Below are 24,883 nucleotides of genomic sequence, written 5' to 3' on the forward strand. Positions count from 1 at the left end.
TTTTATTCCACCCTCTTTGGGTTACTCCCCTCATAGTCACAACATGGCTGCCATTGCCCAGTTATTATCTGCTCATACAGCTTCATCCAGAGGCAGTAAAGGACTGCATCTTCTTGATAACTTTTTTCTTCCTTCCTTTTTTTTTTTTTTTTTTTTTATGAGATAGGGTTTCACTGTGTCACCCAAGTTGGAGTTCAGTGGAGTAATCTTGGCTAACTGCAGCCTCGACCTCCCAGACTCAAGTGGTCCTCCTGTCTCAGCCTCCTGAGTAGCTGGGACTACAGGCATGCATCATCACAGATGGCTCATTTTTGTATTTTTTATAGAGACAGAGTTTCACCATGTTGCCCAGGCTGCTCTTGTACTTCTGGGCTCAAACGATCTATCCATCCGCCTCAGCCTCCCAAAGTACTAGGATTATAGGGGTGAGCCACTGTGCCTGGCTAATACTTTTCTTTCAAGAGCAATAAATCTTCCCCAGAAATCCCCTCAGTAGACATCCCCTCACTTCTCATTGGCTGGAGTTGAATCCCAAGCCCACCTTCAAACCAATCTCTGGCAAGGGGAATGGGCTTATCAACAAGCAACCCAGTCACTATAGCTGTGTAACAAATTATCCTCAAGCTTAGAAGCAGAAACATTTTTGTGCTAATGGATTCTGAATCAAGAATTCAGATGGAAGAAGCAGGCTGTCTCTGTTTTAAGATGTCTGGAGCCTCAGCCAGAATTCTTTTTTTTTTTTTAGACGGAGTCTTGCTCAGTTGCCCAGGCCAGAGTGCGGTGGCATGATCTCCTCTCACTGCAAGCTCCGCCTCCCGGGTTCACGCCATTCTCCTGCCTCAGCCTCCCAAGTAGCTGGGACTACAGGCGCCCACCACCACGCCCGGCTAATTTTTTGGAATTTTTAGTAGAGACGGGGTTTCACTGTGTTAGCCAGGATGGTCTCGATCTTCTGACCTCGTGATCTTCCCGTCTCGGCCTCCCAAAGTGCTGGGATTACAGGCGTGAGCCACCGCGCCCGGCCTCAGCCAGAAGTCTTAAAGGCTGGGGCTGGAATCATCCGAAGGCTCATTCACTCCATATCTGGTGGTAGAGGCTGGCTGTTGGCTGGAGGCCTCAGTTTTTCTCCATGGGCCTCTCCATGTGATCTACCCATGTGGCAGGTTTGGGCTTCCTCCCAACATGGTGGCTGGGTTGCAGAGATGAAGGGGGTGGGGGACAGACAGAGACAGAGACAGGCAAAAGCTACATCGCCTTTTCTGACCTGACCTCAGGAGTCATTCAGGCTCGCTTCTACTGCATTCTAGTCATTGAAGCAGTCACAAAATCCACCCAGGCTCAAAGGACAGGGAAATCAATCACCTCTACCTCTTAACAGAGCGTGGCAAGGCCCTGGGAGAGCATGTGAGGCCAGAGATATCATTGCAGCCATTTGGAGAAAATAGCTTCTGCCACACCAGGGTTGGAGCCTACCTTTCCTGAAGCTCACCCTCCCTCGGGGCTGTGGGGGAGAGAAGTGGGGTGCTGTTGGTTAGGTGGGAAAGGGGTGAGCAATTGCTGAGTAGGGAACTGCATCTGCTACAAAAGGGACAGGACCTGTGTGCTGGCTCCAGCCACGTGAGCCTCCGTGCATTCCTCCCACGTGCCAGGTTCTTCTGCCTCGGGGCCTTGGCACATGCCGTTCGCTCTTCCTGGAACTTCCATTCTTGGCCCATCTGATTCTTCCCCGTCTTTCCGAGTGCAGCTTCAAGGGCGTTTCCTCCGACAATCTTGCTAATCTCCAGCCTGAATCAGGTCCCCTTTCTAGAATCGCCCAGAGCACACCCTGCTGTTCACTCCTGGCCTTCTCACGGCGATTAAGAACTCATCGCAGGCATGCAAGGTCCTGGCTATAGGTGTGGCCTCTGAACCAGGCATCTCGCATTCAAATCCAGGCCCTGCTCCTCACTGACTGTGCAACCTCGGGCAAGTCTCTTGACCTCTGTCAGTCTTGGTTCCCTGATTGAGGATCCTAACAATCAACCTACAGGATCAGGTTCTTATGAAGATTCTGCCATACGAGAGGCAAAGCTCTCAGGTGAGTGCCTGGCACATGGCAGGTGCCTGGTCTGCCCCTATTCTTGTATTTGTTCCATGTCTATCTCCCCTGGCAAGCTGCAGGAGTGTCTGCAATGCTCACCCCCCACGCCCGTTCTTCTTAATCCCTAGCTTGGTCACGTGGCCCACATGGTGTCAGCAGTAAATCGATATTTGTTGAATGAATGAATAATGAGTAAATGAGTAAGTCTTCTTCCAACAGAAATGACCTTAGACTTGATTTCAACTAGAAGCCCAGATGAATACACCTGCTCCGATCGTGCATTTGCCCCAGTGTGTGGACTCCTTATTAAGGGCCTTAAGATTCCACAGGAATCCGCAGAGCACAGATGTGTGTATGTGGGGTGCGGGGGGTGAGGTGTGGGTTGGGGGATGTTGGGCAGGAGCCACAGCTGCCCAGCCTTTGCCAGGGAAGGGCCGGTGGCGTGGGTGGAGCCCATCTGCAAGGCAATCACACTTCAAAAGCAGAGGCTGGTGGCAAGTGGAGACTAGTTCCTGCTCACTCCTGAGCCTCCAGGGCTTCCCAGCTTCCACCTCTGATCTCGGATGTCTTACCTCTGCAAGTGGGGGAGGGCAAGGGGCAGCTGGAACTCCCAAGATTCTCTGCACCCCACCCTCACTTCAGACCAACACACAATAAGTTACTGTACCAGGACACTTACCAGCAATAAAGTGAGTAAAGAAAGTTTTTTGTTTGTTTGTTTGTTTGTTTTCAGCAAACAAGTTATTTCATAGAGGGAGCTCTGGGAAAGGGCAGAGAAGCCTCTGAAGGGAACAAACAAGCGGGGTCAGGTCGGACTCTGCCAGGCTCCCACCTCCTCTCCTCGCTGCGCATATACCACCCTCTGCCCAGGGATGAAATCTCCCCAGGAAACTTGGAAACAGCACCTGGGAGGCAGGTTGGCCCTGGGACAGGCCCCCAGCCATGGGTGGGGATGGCTTGGCTGGGTCTTTCTTTAATTCAACTCTTTTAATCCAGCAGCTCCTTAGAGGCACACACGAGGATAGACATGACCTCTGCAGGAAGGGCCAGAAAAAACTTAGAGACGGTTCACTCCCACAGCCCATGGAAAGCTCAGCAGGCCGGCCAGGTGTGAACTAGGGAAGAGGAAGCACTCCTCTGCCAGGAAAGCCAGAGAGCCCAGCCTCACCTCCGCCCCACACGCCTCCCTCCCGCCTGAGACACTCCCTCCATCTTAGAACCGTCTTTTCCACTCACACCTCTCCCCAGTCACTGCTTTGAGCAATAAGATGTTAATCCTTTTCCAAGAGGTACAGGAAATTAAAAGCAGAAGCACTGAAGACCTTGTGAGGGACAAATTAATCCCACCATACCCACCCCTTTAACCTGCTCTCCACCTCCCCAGGAGCGCTCCTCTGAATTCCCGCCGTCTTCGTGAGCTCTGGTGTGTGCGTGGGGAGCTCCACTGCCACGGTCTCATTCTGTAGATGAGTAAGTCGGAGCTCAGTGAGGTTAGGAAATGATTTGGTTAAAGGAGAAGGGACGTTTTGTCACCAGAAATTCACATCCCATGGAGAAGGTGACGGGGAGGAGATGACAGGCAAGTATTATTCCAGAGACGTTCAATGAGTTCGCGAGGTCACTTGGCAAATGAGTAGGAGGAAGGGAGAAGAATGGAGGAGAAACAGGGCTCCTGAGTTCAAGTCGAGCCAAAGGGGTTTCGGAAATTCCTACCTAAGAGGGACTCAAAGCTAAGCCCAGATCTAAGGGGAGTCTGGGCGTGTCTGAAGACTCCACCGACAGAGGAAGAATGATTTTTACTTAGAGAGTATGTTGCTGGGCGCGGTGGCTCACGCCTGTAATCCCAGCACTTTGGGAGGCCAAGACGGGCGGATCATGGGGTCAGGAGATAGAGACCATCCTGGCTAACACGGTGAAACCCCGTCTCTACTAAAAAATACAAAAAACTAACTGGGCGAGGTGGTGGGCGCCTGTAGTCCCAGCTACTCGGGAAGCTGAGGCAGGAGAATGGTGTAAACCTGGGAGGCAGAGCTTGCAGTGAGCTGAGATCCGGCCACTGTACTCCAGACCAGGCGATAGAGCAAGACTCCGTCTCAAAAAAAAAAAAAGAGTATGTTCACTCGTTCATTTGTATGTTCATCACCCCTTGGCACTGCCCCTGAGATGAGCAGTTCAGGAAACTGAGGCCCATTTGCATGCAGCTAGGGTGAGAAGTGCCTATGTCTGTCTGCCCTGGCAGAAAGAAGAACCCTGGGGGCTGCAGGAGGTCACAGGTGACAGTGCGTGCCTGGTGGCTGTCCTTATGGCTTTTTTCTTCACTGCTGATCCTCTCATGAGCAAGATGAAAAGAAACCCGCACCTCTCAGCCACCCTGCAGGGCGTTGGCTCACAGGGTGGGTCCTGGGCTCCACAAAATACTCAGAGAAAAAGAGAAGCTGAAACTCCTCCTCCTCATGGAGTTCGGGTTTATAATTACGTTCTCCACGGCTGAGCCGGCAAGACCTGTCAAAAACGCAGTGGCTGGCCGTGTCCATGCCTTGATCAGCTGTCCTGGTGGGCCCGGGGCTCTCTGGATAAACTGCTTTATCCCACCTGTGCCCTGCAAGTGGGCAGCCATCCAGTGGGGCATGACTGCCTCTCCTCACTGTCTCCGAATATCCAGTCTTACCCCCAACCTCATCCCTGTGCTCGGCCTCTGCAGCCCCTCCCCTTCTTGGTCTACACAGCAGGATTTGCTTCTCTGTCTATCAGGGTTATTGGAAGGTTCTTCAGCACCAAAGTACTCAGTGCCTTCTGTGCGCTGACATGCTGCTGGGCTCTGGGGAGATACCACGGGGAACAGATAGACCTGGTCTCACGGACCTTACAGTCTAGTGGGGAAGGAAAAGGCTAGAGCAATAAATATCAAGTTGTAAGTTGTGACAAGCTCAGCCAAGGAGGTAAAGAGGGTGCTATGGGAGGCCAGTCACAGTGGCTCACCCCTGTAATCCCAGCACTATGGGAGGCCGAAACAGGAGAATCACTTGAGCCCAGGAGTTTGAGACCAGTCTGGGCAACGTGGCAACATCCCATTGCTACAAAAAAATGTGAAAATTAGCAGAGTGCAATGGTGTGCACCTGTAGTCCCAGTGACTCGGGAGGCTGCAGTGGGAGGGTCACTTGAGCCTGGGGAGGTCGAGGCTGCAGTGAGCTGTGATGGTGCCCCTGCACTCCAGCCTGGGCTACAGAGCAACACCAGTCTCAAAAAAAAAAAAAAAAAAAAAAAAAGGAGGGTACTCTGAGGCTCACAGGGACCCAGCTACACTCGCCAAGTGGCCCGGGCAGGCCTCTGTGAGGAAGGAGGGCCAGATAAGGGGCCGTGCTGAGCAGAGAAGGAGGCAGCCAGGGACAAGGTCTGACCTGAGGCAGGAGGCAGGGTGCTGAGCTGAGCCCCTGCTGTCCCCAGTGCTCTCTGTGAACTCACTCACTCACTCACTCTCCCGAGGAACGGGTGAGCCAGCATCATCCGTGCCCTGCAAGTAAGACGGCTGCAGAGAGGCCCAGCATTTTGCCTAAGGTTGCCCTGCTTATAAGTGGCGGAGGCAGGATTTGAACACAGGCCACTCGTCCGGCCCCAGAGCCAGCATGTATAACAGGCCACCTCACCCTGGGGGAGGCTTCCGGCAGGTGGTGCCGCTGCTGCAAAGGCCCTGTTCCTCTGAGGCGCTGGCCACCGGCACAGCCGCTCACCTGCTTGCCTCTGCCAGAGCAGGTCAGGCAAGGCTTCACCGTAGGTGCCCAGGTGTCGAGCCCCTTGGCACCACAGAATGGAAGGAAGTGAGGGGACTGAGTCACTAAATGGGGAAACTGAAGCCGAGAAAAGACTCCAGGTCCTTGGAGATCTCTTGGAGGGATCTCGGAGGGGTCTGGGAGGGAAGTGGGTCCTGGTCCGTCGGTCTGTGCCCAGCTCCCTCACCGCTGCCTCTCTCCTGGTTTCGGCTCTTCAAGCCCCAGCATGGAGCCTGCAGCCTGGTGCCCGGTACAGGCTTTTTGATGAATTCACTGTCAGTCAGTCTACAAGGTTTTCCTCAGCTTGGACCATAAACTGCACATCCACACCTGGTCCCTACCAGCGTTTTCAGTGTGTGTCGCGGTCACAGTGTATGTGAGTGTGTCTGTATGTGAGTGTGTGTAGGGGGAGGGAGTGTGTGCAAGTATGTCTGTGTGTGTGTGTGTGTGAGGGGGAGGGAGTGTGTGTCTGTGTGTGTGTGTGTGAGGGGGAGGGAGTGTGTGTCTGTGTGTGAGGGGAGGGAGGGTGTGTCTGTGGATGTCTGTGTGAGTGTGTGAGGGGAGGGAGTGTTTCTGTGAGTGTGTCTGTGTGTGTGTGTGTGAGGGGAGGGAGGGTGTGTCTGTGGACGTCTGTGTGAGTGTGTGAGGGGAGGGAGTGTTTCTGTGAGTGTGTCTGTGAGTGGGGGGAGGGAGTGTGTGTGTGTGTGTGTGTGTGTGTGTGAGATGGGGAGGAAGTATCTGTGTGTGTGTCTGTGTGAGGGGGAGGGGGTGTGTGTCTGTGTGTGAGTGTGTGAGGGGAGGGAGTGTGTGTCCGTGAGTGTGTGTGACTGAGGGAAGGGTGTGTCTGTGTGTGGGGGGAGGCAGTGTGTATCTGTGTGTCTGTGCATGTGCATAGGAATGACAGTGTGTGTGTGTGTGTCTATGTGTGAGTATATGAGCATGTGTGTAGGAGTGAGTGTAAGTGTGTGCATGTGCATAGGAATGAGAGTGTGCTTGTGTCTGTGTGCATGTGTCTGTGCGAGTGCATGAGCATGTGTGTGACTGTGTGTGTGCACGAGTCCCACCAACCTTGGGGAACACTGGCCCAGAAGCAGCAAGTGTATGTGTGTGAGAAAGCATGTGTGTGCGTGTCTGTGTGTGAGTTAGACTTTTCTGGGTGTGTGTGCATGTGTGTCGAGAGAGAGTGTTGTGTGAGACTGTGCTTGTAAAAGTGTATGAGAGAGTGTGTGCTTGCATGTGAGAGTGTCTGGGTGTGCATCAATAACTATGAGGGTGTATGTGCGTAAGCGTCGGCAGTGTGAGAATGCGGGTAAATGTGTGAGGATTGTGCCTGCTTGTGTTGCACGGAGCTGTTTTCCAGCAGCTACCGACAGGTCTGGAGTGTGAATGGGCCGGTTGTTAACCTCAGAGGCAGGGAAGGAAAGCAGCCTTTTGTCCTGCGGGGAGCTGAGAGCTAGGAATGCGAGATGCTAAAGGCAGCAGCTTGACGGAGGGGGCTCCCCTGTTCACGCAGACGCCTGGCCTGGGACTGCACACATTCCCGAGCATGCCTGTTGCCTTGGAATTGACCCCACAGAAGGTGAAATGCTTTCTAAACCATGACTGATCAGATTGCTGTGTTTTACCTGCGTCACCATTTCCTAAATGTAGAAAAGCAGGCTTTTCTGGAAGAGGGAACGTGAGCCTCGCTGTGGTGTAGACATCTGTTACGATTTTGATGAGGCGGGTTGAAATAACCAAGTCATACAGTCGGCCCAAGAAAAAGGAAGGGAAACTCACAGGGTTTATGAGTTGACAGAGCTGTGAGTCAACAGGTCTCCACTGAGCACCCCTGGGATGGCGTGTGGAGGGAGAAAAAGGCTGAACTGGTTATTACTGGTTTATAAAAATCAACACCCGGGACGATGAGTGTGGAGAAACGGATGTAATTTCTTTGGCATCGGTGGCTTTCTCATCTGTAATACGGGAATGTTGATAACCTTTCATGGCGCTCTTTAGAGTCTTTTTTCTTTTCTTTTCTTTTGGAGATGGAGTCTCGCTCTGTCACCCAGGCTGGAGTGCAGTGGCGCAATCTCGGCTCACTGCAACCTCCGCCTCCCAGGTTCAAGTGATTCTCAAGTGTCTCAGCCTCCCAAGTAGCAGGGATTACAGGCGTGCACCACCAGGCCCAGCTAATTTTTGTATTATTTGTAGAGATGGGGTTTTGCCATGTTGGCCAGGCTGGTCTTGAACTCCTGAGCTCAAGTGATCTGCCCTCCTCCGCCTCCCGAAGTGCTGGGATTACAGGCATGAGCCACTGCACCCGGCCAACCACTAGAGTCTTAAATCTGTGTGCATTCGCCCATCCATAAGAACAGAGGCCTGCGCTTATCACTTGGACACGGCCTGGCCGGCAGTAATGACTGCTTCCCAGGTCAGGATTGTCGTTATTCCTATTAGAAAAAAAAAAAGCACCTGAAAGCATAATTTTTGGATGCTCATTGTGTTTTCACTGCTATGCATTTTTGTAATAAAAATGTCCATCTGGGTACCAAATTACATTGGGGTTACCAGTCCCAGCCCAAGGACGGCAGCTCTCGTAGGACCACCAACCTCGGGGAGCACTGGTCCAGACGAGGCAGGTGCGGGGCTCCCAAGGTAGGGCTTTGTCGAAAAGAGCCTTTCAGCCTCTCTTCCCTGAAACTGCTTGGCGTGGCCCTCTCAGATTCCCTCCTGTTCTGTTCTCCTGCCCCTATACAGCCCCCACTCCCCCAACCCCCAGTTCCACCGTAGCTGTCTGCTCCCGTTAGCATTTCCCTCTGCCGCGGTGAGATGCCGAGCGGCTGAAGGCCCCGTCAGTCCCTTTCCCACTACGCTGAGCAGGCGGATGAATCACTTTTGATGTTTTGCCCCTTCGCTGGCAAATCGGAGTTGTCAGCGCTCAACTCAAAAAGCTGCCGTGGGGAACATCCCCGAGAGGTGGACGTTGTCAGGGCAAAGGGCTTGTTGCGAAGGGGACCACAGTCCCTGAGCCCACTGATGGGGTGCAGCCTTGACCCCCTCCACAAAAGGGCCTTTGCTACATGATAGGGGCACCCCAATTTGTAGGCAACATGTGTCACAGGTGAGTTAGCTTCAGCCCTGCGGAAAATTCTCCCCATCACCAGAGCAGAGTTTTCTAACCCACTCCCTCCTTCGTCAAACAAATTGCTTCATGTGCCTTTAAGTCTAAAAATCATGTTTAAATATTTGATTCGCTGCCATGAGCCGAGGAGAAAAACGTCTATTGATGGATGCTCTGATGAGCTATTTGGAGAATGTCTCCTCGCTGCTCACCCACACAATTATGGACATGCCTCTTTCCACTCATGCGCTTTCAAGAAAGTAAAACAAATAAAATGCCAAAGAGCTCAAGGTGCATGGGCTGGTGGCAGGGATTAAGGTGTAGAGTTTGCATGGAAGCCGCTGAATGATCCATTTTATACAGGTTGTGTCTGTTGATTTTACACGGAGATCGTTTTTTTCGGTAAACATCATTACATGGCAGAGTGTGTTTTCATTTCTTTCCGGAGAAATGGAAGACGTTTGTAGCTAAAGATATAAACTCCCCGCGCTTTTAAGATTTTTTTTTTTCTTCTTTATTGAAGTATCAGGAACACGGCCAAGGAGAAATGAAATCTGAATGCCAGGGAGATTGCCACAGCTCTGGATGGGGCTTGGGCCCACAAAGTCCTGGCCACCACGTGAGAAGAAAGTTGTTGAGAAGCAGCCATGCGAATCAACCCGAAAATTCCAAGTAAGAGCTGGGAACGAGGTACTCAGCCGACTTTCTCTTCATTTAATCCTGGTGGCTACACATAAAATTTCCATGTTCCTAGACTAAAAAGTTGGCCCGAAAGCATTTGGCATTGTTAAAATTCCACCATATGTCAGGCACAGTGGTTCACACCTCTGATCCCAGCACCTTGGGAAGCTGAGGCAGGAAGATCGCTTGAGCCCAGGAGTTCGAGACCAGCCTTGCCAGGTGTATCAAAACACAAAAAGTAGCCAGGTGTTATGGCATGTGCCTATAGTCCCAACTACTTGGGAGGCTGAGGTGGGAGGATCACTGGAGCCTGGAAAGTTGAGGCTGCAGTAAGCCATGATCACGGCAATGCACTCCAGCTTGGTGACAGAGAACCTGTCTTAAAAAAAAAAAAAAAATCTGGCTGGTCGTGGTGGCTCACGCCTGTGATCCCAGCACTTTGGGAGGCCAAAGTGGGCGGATCACGAGGTCAGGAGATTGAGACCATCCTGGCTAATACTGTGAAACCCCATCTCTACTAAAAATACAAAAAAAAAAAAAAAAATGAGCCAGGCATGGTAGCAGGCACCTGTAGTCCCAGCTACTCGGGAGGCTGAGGCAGGAGAATGATGTGAACCCGGGAGGCGGAGCTTGCAGTGAGCCGAGATGCGCCACTGCACTCAGCCTGGGCGATAGAGTGAGACTCAGTCTAAAAAAATTATATGTGGCTGGAAGAATTTGTCTTCTTTTTTTTTTTTCTGATTTGATTTTGTTTTTATGTTGAATAGATTCAGGACTCATGCTGCCTGGGAAACAGTGCTGGCCCACTCCTGGGATAGAGTCACCTGGTGTGCCTAAGCTACATATTTCAACCATGGCCAGCACCTCGGTGTGCCCAGCAGGCTGTAGCCTTTTCTACTGTCACTGGTTAGGTACAACCACCCTTTCTGCACAGCTGCAGAAGTTACGGGGAATCCAGACAATGTTTGTTCATCCCGAGAGCCTCTGTGCTCTGCACTAGGCCAGGAACATAGCAGGTCTCCAACAAAGGCTGAGCAAACTAACCCAGGGCACTCTTGTACATGTCAGTTTTCAACAGCGGGATATTTACTAAGAAGGGAATTTTATTTGGCTGTGACAGCTACAAGGACAGCTCATACCTAACTTCAGTTTGCATGACACTTTTATTTATTTATTTCATTATTCGATAAATATTGATCAAATACTATGGCGGCCAAGGAGGCACACCTGCAGATCTCCTTTTGAGAGATCCTGCTGCAAGGAAAGGAGGTGGCCCACAGCCTCCAGAAGCCACTTGTTCTGATCTGCACCGGCCTTTACAAAGGTTGTGCTGTCCCCAGGCTGCTCCTGGCCAGTGACTGAGCATGGTGTGGGCACTACAGCTGGGCCAAAGCCCCCCACAGTAGGGCCCTCTGATGGGCAGTCTTTGTTCTGGGAGTCCTCACTGGCTGTTGGAGATTTCCCTGCCGCTGCCCTGTGGTTTGAGGCTCTTCCTTCTCTCCCTTTGCAGGTGTCAGGCCCATGTGTTGGTCTGAAGGTGCTGACTGACACTCCCACTCCCACTACCTTTGATTCTCTACAGACATTTCCCCTGGCAAATTGTCCACATCTAATGCAGTCTTGGCGTCTGCTTCTAGAGGACCTGTACTGATATAAACCCCCATGTGCCAGGTGCCAGGGATTCAGCCAAGAAGTGAATCCTGTTCCTGTGCCTGCCTTCCTTGATCCACAAAACCAGGATGAGGGACCCTCCCTCTAAATGCCTCGGCACCCCATATTTAAACAACCCTGAACTCCTGCCAGTTCCCAGGTCATGCTCCAATGACTGCACGTATGTCATCCCATCACCTTCACATTACCCCTGAGATGGATATACGATGTGGTGCCCACATTGTCGACGAGGCCCCAGACTTAGAGAGGGTAGTAATTGCCCAAGTTTACAAGTGAGGGAGCAAGTGGATAATGGAGTCAGGATTTTAACTCCAAATGTGTCTTACACCAAAGCCTGTGGGATCACTTCACTCTCCTGCACTCAACAAGGAGTACTGTATCCACTTGAGGTCTTTGGCTAGCTTAAGCAAAAGGATATTTGCTGGAAGAGGTGATCACAGGAGTGAACCAGGCCTAGAGCCAAGAGGAACTGGACCACTGCCCTGGAGTGAAGAAATGGCTGCACATGAATGGGCAGAGGAAGGCTGTGGGTTAGGAATTCCCTCAGTCCATGGCGGGAGCAGGCACATGGTGGGTGGACATGCCCTCTCCTGGAAATGCTGTTTGAAAAAGAAAATCAATGTCATGGCTCCAAAACAACCAACATCAATTCCAAGGACCAAAAATGGAACTCTTTCAGGAATCCCTGCAAAGCACCCACGGTGATGTCCCCAAGGCAGCCCCCAGGTGAAACTCTGAACCTCAACACCTAGCACAGTGCCTAGGAGTTAATAAGTGCTCAGTAAATGTTAGATGAATGGATGGGTGGTGCCTAAATCCCTTTTCAAATGAGAGGAAGAGGAATTAATATTAATTAATCGAATGCACGAGGTTAGGGAGATAATGAAATGAGCCTATGTGATCCATTAGATATTTTAGTAAACATAATTGGAACAGAATGGGACATGTTCTCACCAGATTTACAAAAGACTTTGGAATGTACAGGAAGGAGTGATTGATTTTACCCTGAGGTGAGATCATGGTCAGGGGCAGAAGACATGGACAGAGGGAAATGTGAACAGGACATGGGGGTGTGAACTGCTTTTGTGGCATGTGTAGGTGTTTGGCTTTGGACTAGCATTCTACTGTGGGACTGTATCAATTTCCTATTGCTGCTCTAACAAACTACCACAAATATGATTGTTTAAAACCAAGCAAATTTTGGGGGGGTTGGTTTTTTAAGATGGGGTCTTGCTCTGCCACCCAGGTTAGAGTGCAGTGGTGTGATCACAGCTCATTGTAGCCTCAAACTCCCAAGCTCAAGTGATCCTCACACCTCAGCATCCTGAGTAGCTGGGACCACAGGTGCACACCACCATGCCCAGCTTTTTTTTTTGTAGACATGGGGCCTCGTTATGTTGCCCAGACTAGTCTCAAAATCCTGGGCTCAAGTGGTCCAACCACCTCAGCCTCCCAACTCATGTAAGTCACCACATCCAGCCTACAAAGGTATTATTTAAATTCTGGAGGTAAGAATTTTTAGTGGATCTTACTGAACTAAAAGCAAGATGTCAGCAGGCCTGCATTCCTTCAGGAGGCTCAAGTGGAGAATTCACTGGGTTGCTTTTTTCCGCTTCTACAGGCCACTCACATTTCTTGGCTTGTGGCCCCAGCCTCCATGTTCAAAGTCAGCAATGCAGCACTTTCACTTCTCTCCCTGACCCCACTTTCTGCTTCCTTCTTCACATCTTCTCTGACTCTGACCTGCCTCCCTCTTTCCCTTATAAAGGCCCTTGTGATGACACTGGGCCACCAGGATAATCTCCCTACCTCAGGATCCTTCAATTCTATCACTTCTGCCTTTTGCCATGTAAAGGCAATCTACTCATGGGTTCTGGGGACATCTTTGGGGCCATGATTCTGCCACCACAGTGACTATAATCAATATATATATATATATATATATATTCATTGTCCTTTAGGAAGAGTTTTATGTTGCTTCAAATGTTTCCCTATTTGATAAGGAGTTTCTTCCTTCTAGCCCTTTCTCTGGGTGCCAAGAGCAATGGTGTGTGCAGGGGATAGCCAGTGTCCCCGCAGTGCCAGTGAACAGCCCTGCTCTTGCCTGCATTCATTCTCAGCTGCTCCACCCACAGAAGAGGCAGCCCTGGCCAGGCGTGGTGGTTCATGCCTGTAATCCCAGCACTTCGGGTGGCCAGTGTCTGTAATCCCAGCTACTCAGGAGGCTGAGGCACAAGCATCACTTGAACCTGGGAGATGGAGGTTGCAGTGAGCTGGGACTGAACCACTACACTCCAGCCTGGGCAACAGAGCATGAAAGAAGAAGAAAGAAAGAAGAAGAAAGAAGAAAGAAGAAGAGGAAGAAGAAGAAGAGGAAGAAGAAGAGGAGGAGGAAGAGGAGGAGGAGGGTGGAGGAGGAGGAGGAGGAGGAGGAGGAGGGAGAGGGAGAGGGAGCCCTGTGCTCCAAGCAGCTGTGGCCAATTGGGCAGGATGAGCACCTGACCAAAAGGGAGCCAACCCATTGACAGAGCTCATCCAATCAGGTTCCTTCCTCCAGCAATTGAACAGATCAGGTTAATGCTGGAAGAAGAAGGAGCAGGAGCAGAGAGAGAGGAGAGAGCCCACAGGGTCCCAGAGAAAAAGAAATAACAACTACCCAGTTTCTGTAAGATCTGGACCCATCCTTCCTGCCTTGAGTTCCATGAGATTTTGCTAGCTTCTTTCAGCAGACCCTCTTCATACTTGAACTACCTATCTGGGTTCTGCTCCTTGCAATTCAGAGATTTCACTGGAACAGGGAGGAATATAAATGACCCAAGTCGTGGCCTATGTAAGAGGCAGGGTTTCCCAAGGGAAGAGCCTCTGAAGGGAAGTCGGCCCATTTAAGGGAATCACAAACAATAAACATGCAAAAGACAGCCAACCTCATGAGAAGTTGGGGCAAGGCAAAGTAAAACAGAGAGGCAGCATTTGTGGTGACAGGAAGTTCAGGCATGAGTGTGGAGGAAATGGGAGCCCCCTTGCTGCTGGGAGGTGCATACATTTGAGGATATCTTTTAAAATTCAAGACACATATGCTCTATGATCCGGTTCTTCTCCTTCTCCATATCCACCCTGGAGACAAACTTGCAGAAGCACTCAAAGAGGCAAGTACAAGGATGTTCATGGCAAAAACACAAATAATCTAAATGTCCATCAGTAGCAGAAAGACTGTAAAGTGGGATTTTTCCATACCTGGAAATACGGTGGAAGGAGGAGGAGGAGACGGTGGTGATTATTGTCATAACAGAAGAATTAACATTTGTTGTGCAAAATAGTGTTTTCAGAACTTTACATGTCTCCATCACTCTAATTAATCTATATAAAAACCCTAGTAAGAAAACACTATTATTACTTCCACTTTATGGATGAGAATCTGTGGCTTAAAATACAAATTGCATATTTAGCTGATGATTCTGAGGGTCAGCATTTTGGGCCAGGCTCAGCTGGGCCGTTCTTTTGCTGATCTTGGGTGGGCTCCTCCAAGTGTCTGCAGTCATCTGCCATTTACCTAGGTGGCTCTGCTTCTGGGGCTTGCTGGCTATTGGCTAGGAAGCAGGAATCACTGGGCCACCTGTCTCTCATTACCCAGCAGGCTAGTCTTGGCTTCTTCATGCTGGGACTGTAGCAGGGATCCTGAGAACAACACAGAAGGAAGCTCCACGCACACACTCTTCAAGCTTCTACCTAAGTCATGGCTGTTATTGTCCCATTGGCCAAAGCAAGTCACATGTTCCAGCCAGATCCATGGGGTGGATAGCTCTTGAAAGTTCCTGCAAAGTCATTGCAAAAGGCACACAAACAGGGATGGGAAGAATCTGTGATTGTTTTTGCAATCACCTCACTTGTGCAATCAAAAATCAATTCTTCCCAAAAAACTAAGCAAATTGTAAATAGATGATGGAGAATGTTTCAGGGTCAGGCTTTGGCTTCACCCTAATAGGTAAGCGATCTCTAGGCCATCTCCAGCCATGCTTCCACTCACTGTGCTCATGCTGCCCCTTGCTTTAAAATCCAGTTAAACCTTCAGCAGGAGCTGACACTGTCCACAACTTCTTCCTTCTGTGGCTTCTCCTGGTTTCCCTGCCACTTTTCCAGCCACTCCTTTTCTGTCTCCTTTGCAAACTTATTCCTTCTATCCAGGAGATACACACATTTGCTTCTCCTACCCAAACCTCAAATCTGAACCCTATACTTGTACATCCAACTACTTGATTGCCTTTTCCCATCTCTATTTGGCTGGCTCAAGGGAATTTATCAGCTACTGGTACGTAATAAACCATCTCTAAAAGCCAGCTAGTTTGCTCATGATTCTGAAGTTAGCAACTCAGGTTGGAATTAGCTGGATGGTTCTTTTGATCTTGGCTGATCTCAACCAAGGTCAGTTAGAGCCAGGTAGCCTAGCATGTGCTCAGCTGGGATGGCTCATCTTGCTCCATGTGGTCTGTCATCATCAACTGGTCAGCATGAGCCTGTCCACCTGGAGACCCTGGAGGGCTCTAGGAGAGTGAGTGGAAGCTTATAAGGCTTATAGCTGGCAGGGTGTCCCATCTCGAGACAGGCTTATAGCTGGCAGGGTGTCCCATCTTGAGACAGGCTTATGGCTGGCAGGGTATCCCATCTTCCACATCCTGCAGGCCAAACATGTCACGAGGCCAGCCTAGGGATGTGGAAATTGACTCCTCCATTCAATGGAGGAACTGCAAAGTCACATTGCAAAGGGGCATGAACACTGGGAGGAGAATAACTGGGGCCATTTGTGAAAGCCATCAACCACAGACACCTCAAACTCAACAGATTGAAAGTTGAACTCAAGATCTTCCCCCAAAATCTGCACCTCTCCCAAAATTCCACATCCCAATTAGTTTCACAGCAAAGAAAGAAACACAGAAGTTATCCTTGACCCCTCTCCCTTCCTCACATTGCAGATTAAATCCGTCATCTCCAAAATACCCCTTACATGTGTTTTCCTTTCTCCATCTGGCCTTTCAGTCCCTAAACAAAGACACAGACACCAGCATCTCATCTGACAGCTTCAGCAACCTCTTAATAGATTGCCCTCACCCATGTTTCCCCCTCCTGTAAATTCTATACTTTGTGGCCCTTGCAATTGTTATAAAGAACAAATCGTAAAGTCCTTTAGCAGCTCCAGTCCTCTTAGCATGGCTTCATGCCTGTGAGATTTGCCTCAGCCCACGCCAGGACCCTGGGCTCCTTACAATCCACCCATGCGAGTCTGATTTCAATTTCTCAGACTCATGTAGTGAATTGAGTAGTGTCCCCAAAAAGATATGTCCAAGTCCTAACCCCCTGTACTTGTGAATGAAACAATATTTGGAAAAAATGTCTTGGCGGGAGTAATTAAGTTAAAGACCTTGATATGAGATCAACCTGGATTTAGGGTGGGCTCTGAATCCAATGACTTGTGTCTTTTTTTTTTTTTTTCCTGAGACAGAATTTTGTTCTTTCACCCAAGCTGGAATGCAGTGGCACGATCTCAGCTCACTGTAACCTCTGCCTTCCACTTTCAAGCGATTCTCCTGCCTCGGTCTCCTGAGTAGCTGGGCTTACAGGTGCCCTCCACCTGGCCTGGCTAATTTTTGTATTTTTAGTAGAAATGGGGTTTCACCATGTTGGCCAGGCTGGTCTCGAACTCCTGACCTCATTTGCCCACCTCGGCCTCCCAAAGTACTGGGATTACAGGCATGAGCCACCACGTCTGGCTGACTTGTGTCTTTTTAAGAGGAAGAAAAAGGAGGTTTGAGACACAGGGACACAGGGAGAAGGCCGTGTGAAGAAGGAAGAGACTGGAGTAAGGCGTCTTCAAGCCACGGAACGCCAAGAGTTGCCGACAACCATCAGAAGCTGGAAGAGGCGAGGAAGGATCTTTCTCCTAGAGCCTCCGGGAGGAACATGGTTTGCTGACACCTGGATTTCAGACTTCTGGCCTCCAGCACTGTGAGAGAATCAGTACCTGTTGTGTTAAGCCACCAAGTGCATGGAAATTTGTGGTCACAGCTCAGGAAACTGCTGTGGCATGTCGAACCTCATCCCAGGGCCTTTGCCCCAGCTCTTCCCATGGCCTGAAACGTACCTTCTGGGCCTGCTCACTTGTCTGGCCCCTGTTTGCCTTCCTGCATGAGTTCATTTCCTTGCAGCTCCAGGGAAGCCTCTTCTAACTTCCCTAAGGAGAATCCCTTTCATAGATTCTCTGGCACCACTTCTTCTCTTCTTTCCCTCAGCTTCGTTAAGGCATAATGGACAAAGAAAAAATTCTGTCTATTTCATTTCTTCTCTTTCACCAGGCTTGTGGGAGTTGCAATTTTTCATTTATCTATATCTGCGATTAATGCCTTTGTCTGTCTCCCAAGCTGAACTGCAGCCCCCAATGGGGCAAGGATGGCAGCAACCTCCTGTTCACCTCTGAATTTCCACCACCAGCCCACGATGGGTACTCAATAAATATGCAGAAAGCCAATGCTTGATGTCACTCACATTTTCCGTTTTATGTGAAAATTACAAATCACATGGTGAAATAACGGGATCAATTAATAAAAAGAAATAAGAAAACCTAAAAGTACCACCGGGCAGGTAGAAGCCAGAGATGAGGTAGGTAGGGATCAGCCCTGGGTCCTGCAGATCCTCAATCCTCGCAGGGCACAGGGTGACACAACAGAAGTAGCTTCCTTTCCATGCAGTATCTCAGAACTGAGCTGCATACAAGCTTCCTCTCCTTATCCATGCTGTGGCCAACAGAGGTGCAACTGAAACTCTGATGGACCCATTCTAGAAACCTGGGCAGCTTAGAAAGCTTGCCAGACCAAGGCTTGGCCACTGCTGAGGAGGCACATGATTAGAGGAGGCTCTTGTCTGTCCTTCCCCTGGGAGTCAGAGGGGGTCCTGGGACAGTCAAGTTCATGGTCCCTCAGTGCTCCAGGAAGAATTACTTGGCAGCAGTTAGTATTGACCATAAATAGTTTCTGAGGCCCTGCTGGGTACCAGGCACAATGCTAGGGGCTAGAGAAACAGGAGTGAACTCACAGACTAAACTCCCAGCCCCAAGAAGAACCAGATGCCTATTAATTCATTATACAAGTAAATTAATAAACTATAGATTTTAGACATGGCGCGGTGGCTCACACCTGTAATCCCAGCGCTTTGGAAGGCCAAGGCAGGTAGATCACTTGAGGTCAGGAGTTCGAGACCAGTCTGGCCAACATAATGAAACCCCGTCTCTACTAAAAATACAAAAATTAGCTGGGCGTGGTGGCGTACGCCTGTAATCTCAGCTACTCAGGAGGCTGAGACACTCAAGAATCGCCTGAACCCGGGAGGCGGAGGTTGCAGTAAGCCAAGATTGTACCACTGCACTCCAGCCTGGGCGACAGAGTGAGACTCCATCTCAAAAAAATATTTTTAAATTAAAAAAAATTGAAAAAAAAAAACTATAGGTTGTGATAAGGGTATGACAGAGAGTTACTGTCTACTAGGAGAGCACGTAATAGGATTATCAGACCTGGTTTAGGGAATCAGGAGAGGCTTCCTGGAGGAAGTGACATTTAAACCAATACTTAATGGACAGCCTTATTCCTTCTATCAAGGCTGCAAGAATGAAACAATTTCCCAGCCTTCACTGCAGCTGAGGTTGCCATGAACAATTGTGACTAATGAGATGCAAGCTGAAGTCAGCTGGCTCCACTGCCCTTCTTCCTGCCTTAAATGGGAATGAGATAGCTGGAGCTGAGGTAGCCTCTTGTGAACCTGAGGGAACAGCAAAGAGAATCCCAGAGATAGCAGCCCCAAGTCACAGAACCAATACCAGAAACCAGCTGCCTCCAGATTTTTTTGTTATGGGAGAAAAATATGTCTATTTTTGTTTAAACCACTATAATTTTAGCCAAAACATCCCTAAGTGAAACAGGTCTCAAAGATGAGTAACAGTTAACCAAGCAAAGAGTGGCAGGAAGAGTGTTCCAAAGAGGGGAAATAGGCTGGGTGCGGTGGCCCACACCTGTAATCCCAGCATTTTGGGAGGCCAAGGCAGGCGGATCACTTGAGGCCAGGAGTTGGAGACCAGCCTGGCCAACATGGTGAAATCCTTCTCTACTAAAAATACAAAAATTAGCTGGGTGTGGTGGCGGGTGCCTGTAATCCCAGCTACATGGGAGGCTGAGGCAGAGAATCACTTGAACCTGGGAGGTGGAGGCTGCAGTGAGCCAAGATCACACCACTACACTCCAGCTTGGGTGACAGAGTGAGACTCCATCTCAGAAAAAAAAAAAAAAAAAAAAGCCGGGCGCAGTGGCTCATGCCTATTATCCCAGCACTTTGGGAGGCTGAGGCGGGCGGATCACGAGGTCAGGAGTTCGAGACCAGCCTAGCCAACATGGTGAAACCCCCGTCTCTACTAAAAATACAAAAATTACCTGGGCATGATGGTGTGCTCCTGTAATCCCAGCTGCTGGGGAGGCTGAGGCAGGAGAATGGCTTGAACCTAGGAGGTGGAGGTTGCAGTGAGCTGAGATTATGCCACTGCACTCCAGCTTGAGTGATAGAGCAAAATTCTATCTCAAAAGAGAGAGAGAGAGAGAAAAAGAAAAAGAGAGAGAGAGAGAGGAAACAGAAAGTGCAAAGGCCCTGGAGTGGAGAAACCCAGTAGGGGACCCAGAGAAGGTCAGTGTGTGGTTGAAGCTTAAAGGAGGAGGAGGAGGGGCTTGGGCCATGAGGCTTGAGAAATTGGAAGAGCTGATAGAAGACAGTGAATGGTAGGACGTTATCCAAGAGCACCATGGAGGCTAGAAGAGTTTCAGACAAAGGAGTGATGGGAGATCAGGTTTTCTTTCCAGACAACATCTCCCCAGCAGGTTCTGGGGAATAGACTGGAAGAAGTCATGGGTGGGAACTGAGACACCAATGATAACCATGGCTGAGGGAGGGATGCTGGGGTAGTGGGAGAGGTGGTGGAAACAGACAGAGAGATCCTTCCAACCAGAGGTTCCCAAGCAGGGCCGGTACTGCCCTTGACATTTGGCAACATCTGGAGACATTTTTGGTTGTCACACTTTAGGGGGGGGTGCTGCTGGCATCTTGTGGGTTGAGGCTGGAGGTGCTGCTCGATATCCTGCAATGTACAAGAGATGTTCCCACCGCCCCCCAGCAGAGAATCATCTGGCCTGAAACGTCCAGAGTGTTGAGGTCATCATGATCACGGTCCCTCAGTGTTCCAGGAAGAATTAATGTGTTTATATCATAGAAGAAAACTGGACACATGGAAAGATGGGAGGCAAGGGAGAAAAGGCCCGAAACCAGGGCCAGTTAGGAGATGGTGACCCTAATCCCAGCAAGAATCAGCACGGGGCACAGACCACAAGCTGAGGTCAGTAGGGCTAGACTGCCCTCCCTGAGGCTAAGAATTCAGATTTCCAATCAGAAATCACCCACAACTGGGCTTGCTGAGGGTAGAACATAGCTGGGAGTGATCTAGGCCACAGCAGTGTGTCTGCCCAGCCCCTGTCCTTACAGAGGAGGGTCCCAGCTGCCATCCTGGTTGTCCATGCCCCGACCCTGGCCAAAGCAGACTGGACAAGGGGTGGGCAACAGACTCAGAATGAGTGATCGGCTCTTCCATGGCCCAGAGCTGACCCCTTCTTCCGGCCATGACACCTGAGTGTGCTCTGGGCAACTTCCAGCCCACCAAGACTCTCAGTTATGATGTCCTCCCTCTCCAAGGCATGGGCACTGGCCCCAAGCTTAGCCACACTCTCTCCTTGGAACCTGAATTTTGAGCAGCCTCAGAACGGATGGGAAATACTGATTTTCATCACAGCGGAGGTGCCCTGCAGGACTGTTATTTGTGTCTGCTCTCTAGAGCCAGAGCTCCCTCTGGAACTCCCTTTTGGAGTTTTTGGTTTTAGTTAGAGTTAGAGGCTGCTACAACTTCTCTTAATAAATTCCTTTTTTCAGCCAGGAACGGTGGCTCATGCCTGTAATCCCAGCACTTTGGGAAGCTGAGGTGGGCAGATCAGGAGTTTAAGGTCAGGAGTTCGAGACCATCCTGGCCAACATGGTGAAACCTCGTCTCTACTAAAAATACAAAAATTAGCTGGGTGTGGTGGTGTGCACCTGTAGTCCCAGCTACTCAGGAGACCAAAGCAGGAGAATCGCTTGAACCTGGGAGGCAGAAGTAGCAGTGAGCCAAGATCATGCCACTGCAGTCCAGCCTCAGCAACAGAGTGAGACTCTGTCTTGAAAAAAAAAAATTCCTTTTTTGCTAGTGTATTGGTTTCCCATTGGTGTAGGAACAAATTACTATAAAGTCTGTGGCTCAAAACAACACAAATGTATTATCCTACAGTTCTGGAGCTCTGAAGGCCAAAATCAACCTTACTAGACTCAAGTCAAACATCAGTAAGACTGCGTTCTTGCTGAAAACAGTTGAGAGAATCTATTTCCTTGCCTTTCCCAGCTTCCAAAGGCCGCCTCCATTCCCTGGCTCCTGGCTTCTTCCTTGCCTCCAGCACATCTTCTACTCTGGACTCTGACCCTCCTGCCTCCCTTTTGCAAGGACCCTTGTGATTACATGGGCCTACCTTAATAATCCAGGATAATCTCCTCATCTCAAAATCCTTAACTTGATCATATCAGCAAAGTCCCTTTTACCAAGTAAGGTAAGATTCACAGGTTCTAGGAATGAGAGCATAGATATCTTTGGTGGGGGCAGGGGAGGCATTATTCAGCCTAGAAGAATCCATTTCTGTTGCCTGCAACTAAAGAATTCTGATTGACATGGCAAAAGTCACAAACCCAAACCCAAACTCTAAAGATAGTGCATTTTGGCTGAATGCAGTCACATCTGTAATCCCAGCACTTTGGGAGGCTGAGATGGGCAGATTGCTTGAGCTCAGGAGTTTGAGAACAGCCTGGGCAACATGGTGAAACCCTGTCTCTACAAAAAATACAAAAATTAGTTGAGCATGGTGGTTCACACCTGTGGTCCCAGCTACTCAAGAGGCTGAGGTGAGAGCATCACTTGAGCCCAGGTGGCAAAGGCTGCCGTGAACCATGATCATGCCACTGCACTCCTGCCTGGGCAACAAAGTGAGACCCCTTCTCAAAAAATATATATATATTTTTTATTTGAATAGAAAGCCTTAGGAGTGGCTTGAACCCCACAGTTCACTGAAGCCCTGAGACTCATTTTTGCCTTCCTGCCTAGTTGTTTAAGTTACCTGCCTAGCACTTGAGAGCACATTGGTTGCCATCCTCTAACAGGTGTGTAGCTACGGGTCCCAAAGATTAGCCCCTATCACTACCCGAATGCTTTAGGACATGGCAGGTGGACGCAGTGGGATCAGTGCCCCTCCTGGCAGCATCAGCCAGACCCTCAGCTGAGCTTTGTAGGGGAAGCTATATCTGAATGGGAGGATGAAGGAACATGTGGAAGAAAGCAAGGAAGGAGGGAAGGAAGGAAGGAAGGAAGGAAGGAAAAGGAAAGGAAAGGAAAGGAAGGAGAGAAGGGAGGAAGGGTAGATGAATGGATGGGTGGACAGACGGATAGAGGAGGATGGATGGATAATGGGATGGATGGATGGATAGATGGATGGATAGAAAGAAAAGATTATCCAGTATTTACCAGAATGAGGCCCCAGAAGTAACAAAGCTGTGGAAGAAAAAGCAAATACGATGTGTTTATGTTATTCACAGGAGTAAAAGGAGGTGACAACTTTGCTAGTTTGGTCTGTGTTTGAAACAAAAACCCTTTTGAAAACAAAACCTCCAGTCAGTTTTGCTTCTGCAAAGCAAACAGGCTTATAACCTCATTACAAAGAAGTCCATGTCACCCACTGTCAGCCTCCCGGGTCATTCAGAAGATCTGGTCCAATGAACCAAGAACTCAGATAGGAGAGCAGCAGCGGGAAGAGGACAGAACCAAACCCTCTCAAAAAGCTATAAACAAACTCCAAGTTCAGGGAGGAAAAGTAATCATCCTGTAATTGACTGTTCACTAATGGAATCTATTAATTTATATCCACAAAAGAATCAGCTAATTTGTGGTTAATGGTGTTTAAAAGATAAACAACACAGATTAAATCTATGGAGCCCAACCCGGGTTCACCAGAATCTGTCTGCACAGAAAGCTGTGGATGGGGGAGAGATGAGCCCAGCCCCAGGCCACGGTGGACAGTGGCACTCAGAGGTCTGCTGGGAGGAAAAAGAGATTTGGGTGGAACAGGTAAGCCCATCCTCCAAGGTACCAAATGCAGTCCCAGAGGAGGCTTATTGACTCCGTGGGTTTCCTGTAAAATTGCAAGTCCTCTCCTCCCTGACAACACCATCCCTGCTCTCTCCTGCAGGGACCACCCCACCCCGCCACAGCAGCCTCCCTAACCTGCCACATCCCTTCCCACCTCTGGCCCTTGCACTTCCTGCACCTGTAGCTGGACTGCCTTTTTTTTTTTTTTTTTTTTCCTGGGAAAAATAATCCAGATTATAGAGAGCTAACTTATTGAATGTCCCCTTGGAGAAGAGGCCATATTAGGCAGTTCACATAACCGCATTTCAGAGATTCTTCAACATCCCCGTGAGGCTGCTCCCGTCCTATTCTCTGCCCCATTTTACTGGTCAGAAAACTGAGGACTAGAAAGATGAGGCAGCTGGCCCAAAGCTTCACTGTGCCTGTGGGGTGGGTCTGAGATTTGAATCCATGTCTTTCTGCTTCCAGAATCCGAGGGCTAGACCAGCATTTCCCAAACCTTACTCTTTTTTTCTTTTTTTTGAGATGGAGTCTTGCTCTGTCACCAAGGCTGGAGTGCAGTGGCGGGATCTCTGTTCACTGCAACCTCCGCCTCCTGGGTTAAAGTGATTCTCCTGCCTCAGCCTCCTGAGTAGCTGAGATTACAGGCGTGCGCCACCACACCCAGCTAATTTTCGTATTTTTAGTAGACACAGGGTTTCACCATGTTGGCCAGGCTGGTCTCGAACTCCTGGCCTCAAGCAATCTGCCTGTCTTGGCCTCCTAAGGTGCTGAGATTATAGCCGTGAGCAACTGCGCCTGGCCTTACTCATTCTCATAACAACATTTCCACCATGTCTGCTACCACCTATATTTATGATATTTGTTTAAATGGACTCCCTCCCCCTTTTATTTTTTGTTAATTTTTGTTTCATCCTGAACAATGTTATCCAGGTCTGATAAGTTAATAACACAGTTGCTTCTAACATAAAGTTGGAATAAATACCTGACTACTAAGATAAACACGTGCCCATGTCCTGCCTTATAATCTTATAAGCCTCAGTGGTTCCAGAATTACACACAGTTTAACCATACATCCCAAAAAGCCATAATCACATGGTGTGTGCCCCACTCACCATAGTCTGCATGCACTATCAAATGCTATCCTCCATCAAACCTTTTCCTGATATAAGCCATCCTTGAAAATGCACTGAGCCACGCGTGGTGGCTCACGCCTGTAATCCCAACACTTTGGGAGGCTGAGGCGGGCAAATCACCATGTCAGGAGTTTAAGACCAGCCTGGCCAAC

This window comes from Colobus angolensis, unplaced genomic scaffold (assembly GCF_000951035.1).
Source record: "Colobus angolensis palliatus isolate OR3802 unplaced genomic scaffold, Cang.pa_1.0 Scaffold156, whole genome shotgun sequence".
In the NCBI taxonomy this organism is placed as follows: domain Eukaryota; kingdom Metazoa; phylum Chordata; class Mammalia; order Primates; family Cercopithecidae; genus Colobus; species Colobus angolensis.